Consider the following 8,452-nt stretch of genomic DNA (forward strand, 5'->3'; position numbering starts at 1 on the left):
GAGCATAGAGGTTCAGATGATGAAGAAGAGGGAGAGGAGCATAGAGGTTCAGATGATGAAGAAGAGGGAGAGGAGCAGAGAGGTTCAGATGATGAAGAAGAGGGAGAGGAGCATAGAGGTTCAGATGATGAAGAAGAGGGAGAGGAGCATAGAGGTTCAGATGATGAAGAAGAGGGAGAGGAGCAGAGAGGTTCAGATGATGAAGAAGAGGGAGAGGAGCAGAGAGGTTCAGATGATGAAGAAGAGGGAGAGGAGCAGAGAGGTTCAGATGATGAAGAAGAGGGAGAGGAGCAGAGAGGTTCAGATGATGAAGAAGAGGGAGAGGAGCAGAGAGGTTCAGATGATGAAGAAGAGGGAGAGGAGCAGAGAGGTTCAGATGATGAAGAAGAGGGAGAGGAGCAGAGAGGTTCAGATGATGAAGAAGAGGGAGAGGAGCAGAGAGGTTCAGATGATGAAGAAGAGGGAGAGGAGCAGAGAGGTTCAGATGATGAAGAAGAGGGAGAGGAGCATAGAGGTTCAGATGATGAAGAAGAGGGAGAGGAGCAGAGAGCTGCAGAGGAGAGTGCTGAGACAAGGCTTTATTCAGAACATCCATCTGTATGGCCTTTACCACACAAAATGGGGGACATATTTAGGCAGTACATGGTTGAAAATGACCCACCAAAAGTTTCTGATGGCCCATATCCAAGAGCAGAGAAGAGTAAGAGGTGTTTTTCCAAAGAATACTGTTTTCGTTTACTGTCTGATGGAGAGAAAGTTGAACGAGATTGGTTACTGTACGGGGGGTGGGGGGCGCCAATTTTGTGTTTTTGCATCCACCTCAAAAATACGTAGTTGCGCCCCTGCAGTTAGTCACAGTCAGAGAAACAGGACTACACTGGAAAACAGGCCAAGCTCCAACATCTAGAAACAAAGGTGTTGATGGCAGCAGCACAGCTGATATTTCTCTCCAGGATGGAGTCACAGCCAAACAGGAACAGACCAGATGAAGCTACTATGAGAAAAAGCAGAGAGAGCAGAACGTTAGAGATTGAACTAACAGATTCTGCATCGTTCAATTCCATTTGGAGAGCGAGATCATCTGTGGTAGTAGCACTAGACATCTTCCAGTCATGATGGATGACGTCATACACGCGCTGCTTTGTTTTTAAAAGATATAAATATAAAAAATATAACCGCGAACGTCTGGGGGACAGTGATTGGCCTCCATGTTATGAATACTGGCGTACATTAAAGAATAAATTATGAACAGTTTAGTTTGTGCCTTCAACTCATTGCTCATAGGAATACATTACTTGGATATAACCTAACGGAATATCTTCAGAACGGCTCCAAATGGCGCAAAACTAATATGGGTGAGTAGAACACAGAGATGGGAGATATTGAGCCATCAAGTCATCTCTATATCATGTATTTGTTCTTCCCAGACACTGAACCAGGTGAGTCCAATCTGCAGAGTGAATTAACCTGTGCAGATTGGACTCACCTGGTTCAGGGGTTGGGTGGAATAAATACATGACTTAGAGATGACTTCTTGACTCCAGATCCCCCATCTCTGGTAGAACATGATGTAATAACGTAAAATCAAGGGGCCAATGTGAAAAAAAAACGATGTTCCCCTTTAAGTCGTCAAAAGTAAAAATGTAATGTTTTGATATCAGTACCTTTCTGTCTAATTTTCAGAGTAATTTTACAGAGCCTGTATTGATGCAAATAACCACCTGCTCTAGATTCTATACCACCTTCAGCATAAAAATGCCACAAAAAAGAACTGGTACCGTATTTTGATTATTTTTTATAAAAACAAAGCCAAAAACAAGCTAAATCCTCCTCACGCTTTCATTATGGAATAGAAGTTTAAGGTTGAATCTATTACCGCAAAGAAACCATAACTGATTTGAACTCATCCTGCTGATCAACATGGCCAGATGTAAACAACTAACACCTTAACAACATTATAAACTAAAAATAATATCTGCCCTGACTTTCTCACATCTGTGGAACGTCATTAAATCTCTAAAACATTCCTACAGGCTGCTATGTTAAAATTGCATTTCAAGAAAAATAAACAGCAACAGCGGATTACAAAGCTAAGCTGAACCAAAGGAACACGGAACTAGCAGCTTCCTTGAAATGTAGTGTAGTGAAAGTTGTGTCTGTGTGGGTGTATGTGCATCGGGCTCTGTGTGAATGCTTGCAAGTTCTGATGTGGATGCTGGTGCAAAGAAGCAGCTGTGGCGGGGGTGATGGAGGGGCAGTGGGAACAGACCCCCACTAAAGGGCCCAAAGCCCATTGGCCTCTAAAAACCTATTCCCTTCCCCTACCAAACCTTTTTTTTTTTACCATCAATTTACTACAGTATATCTACTTATCAGCATTTCCACAGCTATTTATTTTATGTAAATGAATACCTATCTATATAAACAAACAAAAGCAAATAGCTAAAATGGCACTCTAAACCAGTCCATGAACAAGAGTGATCAAAAAAGAACATTTTTAAATTATTTTATAATCCTTTTTCTAAAGCCATCTTCTATGATTTTTCCAGTTTCTTAGCTGTTTTTATTAAACAGCCAATGAGATGTAGCTAAGGGAATCTGAAACCAGGCAATATCCATTAAGAGAGAGGTAAACCACACTGAGAGGAGAAGTCATTTGATGTAAGAGGCGACTAATAGCCCAATGGCTGAGTCTCCACATCCTAATACCCACCGCTAACAATATCTAGAGTATAACATTACCCACTTATTCACTTACAGAGCCTTTCAGTCTAATGCCATCATCAACCACTGAATGCTTCCATCAAACAGCACCGGCTCATCACACATGAGGAAGACATAAAGGCTTGACAGTTTAGATTCCTTCCTTCCTTCCTTCCTTCCTTCCTTCCTTCCTTCCTTCCTTCCTTCCTTCCTTCCTTCCTTCCTTCCTTCCTTCCTTCCTTCCTTCCTTCCTTCCTTCCTTCCTTCCTTCCTTCCTTCCTTCCTTCCTTCCTTCCTTCCTTCCTTCCTTCCTTCCTTCCTTCCTTCCTTCCTTCCTTCAGGAAAGCAAAGAAGGCAGACTCCCATGCATCCCAGAAGGCTTGTAGCTAGCAATGCGTAAGGCCATACATTTTATGCACTTTACTAAAAAAATGGTTAATTGTACGCCCTGTTTTTCCCCTAGAACAGTGAATACAGTCCGCTGGTTTTCCTTAGATAGAAAACTTGGAACCAATCTGACTGGATGATCTGGTTGAATTGTCTCTATAAAGAGCCTTTAGATGACATGGTGTGAATTGCTGCTATGTAAATAAACCAAAGGGAAATAAATTGAAGGGTGTGTTGAATCAGTCTGGACTGCCCACCCATGATCCTATGTGTCAGAATCCCAGATTTAAACCAGGCACCATAGATGCTGCATTTGTGAAACGATCTGATAAAGGCCTGACCACCTTTAAAGACCTCGATCCATAATCACTTTGTCTTTCTCTCAGGACTCCCTACTAATCATGTTTCCTGAGATCTGCAACTCAGAAATTCTATTAGAAAATTGACTCATTTTGAAAAATTTCACAAGCAAATTCTTTTTATGGAAATAGAATACTAATTATACTTTGTATACATACATCCTCTGTAAACTGCAGGACCGAGGCCGTTTGTTTAACAGATGACATTATTTTTATCTTAATTGCTCTTCATATGTTATATACCCCATTAATAAAGTAAAGAACATTGGTGTGATAATTGTCCATGACGTCTCCTTGAAATCATATTTCTAACAGGTTTAAAGGATATCTTTCTTTCATCTTTACAATGTTTCCAAAATTAGTTATAACCCCTACATTAAAAAAGATATACATGGATATTTTTTGCTTTCAGGCCGTCCAAATAATCTAAAACTATCCTTAAGTTCATCCAAGACATGACACAGAAGATTCTGATACAAATTAAAAGGAAAGTTTACACTACTTTTATTCTCTGTAATATTTCCATGACATCAAAAATAAATGTATAATTTTAAGTTATCAGTCCTATTTCAGATATCTGATATGTCTTTATGTTCCTATAGGGAAGCACTTTGCTCTGAGGCATCAGGTGTACCAGTGGGTCCTTCTGTTTCTAATAGTAGATGGAGGCAAATATTACAGTAATAAGATTCCACACCTGTGCCCATTTTAGCTTTAACAGAACTCCTATGTCTCCATGACCTTCTGGTTCATTGCATAAGTAAACCGTTGTCAGAAATATAATGTTATACAGTAATAACAGACCCTTATGAGAGAAGTTTATCCTCGACCAGGGGTGTCCAACACCAGTCCTGCTTATTGTAGATTGCCCATGCTCCAACAGGGCTGATTCCAGTGTTAGTGTTGAATGTGCACTGTGAAACCTTTAAATAATAATTTATTTTATATTTATTTTGCCAATAAGTATACTACTTCTTGAAGACTGAAATTGGAAACTTCTACGCTGTAGGGTAATGACTGTAAGCATTTGTTTCCATGAGATCCATCCCAACTTTTTTAATCCTTCTTAATCTAAATATAAACTTTAACTTTCAAGGTTGTTTTTTTATATAACAAAATGCACATGAAATATACAGGCTACTCATCTGTTTATTACTTAAAAGTCATGTCCTTACAAGATGCCTGTGAAGGAGTAGACAGAAATATGCATACATAGCAATAGTGGCATGATTGTAATATAACAGGCTATAACAAAAGAATCTGAAAGACATAGCAGAACAAATGGCACTACTTAGGCTATTCCAAACACATTAGGATTGATTTGAAGATTTCTATGCAAGGAGAAAGATCAGCAGAAATGGGGGTGGGAACAAAAGAGCGTCTTCAATCTTTTGCCCTCCTACTAGCCATTAGTAACACTTCAGCTTCCTGCAGTGTTATCTTTGAAATCAATACTTCAAATCATGGTTGAAATGTTAACCACAAAGATCATGTCAGTGTACATTATATTTCACTCTGAGAGAGCTGATGGGAATTCAGACAAGCTGTGCAGTAAAATCCTCTTTTCACCATCTGATGGATTGAGGTTTCTGTGATTATTGTATTTTAAAGAAAGAATGCCACCATCATCAATACATAAAAGAATATCAGCAGAACTGAAGTTTTTCAACCAACTTCCAGCCCAATCAAAAGTTTGAATTTAAAGTGAGCGAACAAAAATAGTTCATTGAATTTCATTTCAATTAATTTTTTTTTGTCCGCTCACTTTAAATTCAACTTCTTACTCTCAGATCCTACTTTAGTAGAACCTGTCTCATGGAGTTCTTCAAAAACCTCAGAATGAAAGAGTTAAAAACTAATGTAAAGACATTATTAAACATTTGCAGTTCTATCAAGAGGAGGAGGTGATTCCTCAGTGCCACAGGCGTAACTTTCTGAAGGACTGGTGTGGACATGTCCCCAACTTTGGCCTGGTGTGGACATGTTCCCACCAACTTTGACCTGGTGTTGACATGTTCCCACCATCTTTGGCCTGGTGTGGACATGTTCCCATCAACTTTGGCCTGGTGTGGACATGTTCCCACCATCTTTGGCCTGGTGTGGACATGTTCCCATCAACTTTGACCTGGTGTTGACATGTTCCCACCATCTTTGGCCTGGTGTGGACATGTTCCCACCATCTTTGGCCTGGTGTTGACATGTTCCCACCATCTTTGGCCTGGTGCGGACATGTTCCCACCATCTTTGGCCTGATGTGGACATGTCCCCATCAACTTTGACCTGGTGTTGACATGTTCCCACCATCTTTGACCTGGTGTTGACATGTTCCCACCATCTTTGGCCTGGTGCGGACATGTTCCCACCATCTTTGGCCTGATGTGGACATGTCCCCATCAACTTTGACCTGGTGTGGACATGTTCCCACCATCTTTGGCCTGATGTGGACATGTCCCCATCAACTTTGACCTGGTGTTGACATGTTCCCACCATCTTTGGCCTGGTGTGGACATGTTCCCACCATCTTTGGCCTGATGTGGACATGTCCCCATCAACTTTGACCTGGTGTGGACATGTTCCCACCATCTTTGGCCTGATGTGGACATGTTCCCACCATCTTTGGCCTGATGTGGACATGTCCCCATCAACTTTGACCTGGTGTGGACATGTTCCCACCATCTTTGGCCTGATGTGGACATGTCCCCACCAACTTTGACCTGGTGTGGACATGTTCCCACCATCTTTGGCCTGGTGTGGACATGTCCCCACCAACTTTGGCCTGGTGTGGACATGTCCCCACCAACTTTGGCCTGGTGTGGACATGTCCCCACCAACTTTGACCTGGTGTGGACATGTTCCCACCATCTTTGGCCTGGTGTGGACATGTCCCCACCAACTTTGACCTGGTGTGGACATGTTCCCACCATCTTTGACCTGGTGTGGACATGTTCCCACCATATTTGGCCTGGTGTGGACATGTTCCCACCATCTTTGGCCTGGTGTGGACATGTCCCCACCAACTAGTGTAAATTATTCTGTTTTAAGCTCTTGATTACTTTCAGTAACAACTGAAATAAATCCATCAGCGTATCCTCAACTTCTAACAAAGTTAATACACAAACACCTTGCTGCATAAATTCAGTTTTGAATCTTTATTTAAGAAAAAAGGTACTGTGAATAAAAACTGGGTCTAGTTTAACCAGAAATAACAGGAAGGATTTTTCTAGTGCCTCATGGATTCATGGATGTGCCTCCATGTTAGGGTCTGATTACAACCCTTCTGACGCATTACTGCAGCCGTTCTGTTTCATTTTCTGTTGTTGTTTTTTTTCTTTTTGTTCACTAACAAATGTGAAAAAAATCTAGATACTTAAACACAACATAAGTCATAGCAGTGGCTCAGCTTTGTAAACAACTTTACAAAATACAAAATACAGACAAACAAACGTGAAGAGAGTCACAATCAGAATGTTCTAAGAATATAAAAACGCTTTTTGTACAATGCGAAGTGTAAAAATATACAACAACGAAGTGAATCGTTTTTACATGGGGTGAGATTAAAGTGGCTGTAGTGGAGCACGGCCTTGTTAATGAGGCTCGCTGCAGACAAGAAGGCTGTTTTGTGGTGCAAGGTTTTATTCCTAATTGACCACAGCATCCTGCAGGGGGGAGGCCAGTCTGCTGCTTTCTTGGTTGACCACAAGTCCTGAAAGTACAGTCCCTGAAGAAAAGTACGGTGATGATACAATGCAGAGTGCTTCTGTCCCTACAGTGTTCCAGATGGTGACAGCAGAGCAGAGGTTCACCATTATTGTGTTTGGCAGGCTGAAGTATGATGTGAAGGAACAGGTAACTTTTCACTCAAGTGTCAAACAATGAGTTGATACGATCCAGCTAACTAGAGGAAGAACTTCAAAGAGAATATCAAAGAGAAGGTTAATTACCACTCTAAAAATGGTTAAAGCGAAACAGGACAGGATTAAGATTTTTCTTTTTTAAGTATTTACAGCACAAGTGGCTGGGCTTTGACAGGAGAGACACGCAGCAAAGGTTGACAGGTCAGATTCAAACCCGGGTCGGTCACTTCGAGGACTAAGGCTTCCGTACATGGGTCATGTGCACTAACCACTGCCCCACCTGCATGCCCAAGAAGACTAAGATTTTGACTTCAACAACCTGATTTTATGCTTTTAATGATGCAAAGATTAATACATGGAATATTGGCTGCTGTGGGAAGAATGAAACAGTAGAACATGTTATACATTAAACATAAAATGCTTCATCGACTGTACTTGAAGAGCATTTTATTAAGTTCAGGGTTAAAAAAAACTCTTCCAACTGAATATGACATTTTGTTGATGGATTAGGGGTTTTTTTCAAGTTTTTATGAGTTTTTATCAAACAAATATACGTGTAAAACAGCAACAAAAAAGGCCTAGTTTTGTATTAAACCTCCAAGTTTTCTTTAGTGAAAAAATATGCATGAAAGTATTTCTTATGGTGTATCATTTGTAAAGTGAAGCAGTAAAAATAAGGAGCAATATTGATGGTTATTTAGTGTTTTTTTTAAGTGAAAAATAAGGTGTTTATTTCTTTGTTAGTCATTTTTTCACTGTCATTTATTCATTTGTAAAAATCAAAGTTCCAAACTACATATTTAGTTTGGAGCTAAATATTTATTTAACAATATATGTGTTTAGTTTGGAAAATAATTAGCTTGCTGACACTTGCTTAACTTTACAAACTGCATTCCATTATTTTACTGTCCAGCCAAAATGCCATAGTAAAAGTGTGTATACTGCCATCTACAGTGACTAAGAGCACCCATTGAGGATCACTGCCAGCTCGGATACCCAATTTTAATTTTGAAGGTAAAAATTGCTTTTGGCAGGTGGAGATAATTTGGTCTGGTTCGGAATCAGATCAACCGTTTTTGAGTTAACCTATTAAAACACGTGTCCACCAATTATTCATCACTACTGGTTTAAAGCAAAGCCTCCCTGACC

Source organism: Cyprinodon tularosa, unplaced genomic scaffold (genome assembly GCF_016077235.1).
Source record: "Cyprinodon tularosa strain WSP-4 unplaced genomic scaffold, ASM1607723v1 ctg920, whole genome shotgun sequence".
Lineage (NCBI taxonomy): Eukaryota > Metazoa > Chordata > Actinopteri > Cyprinodontiformes > Cyprinodontidae > Cyprinodon > Cyprinodon tularosa.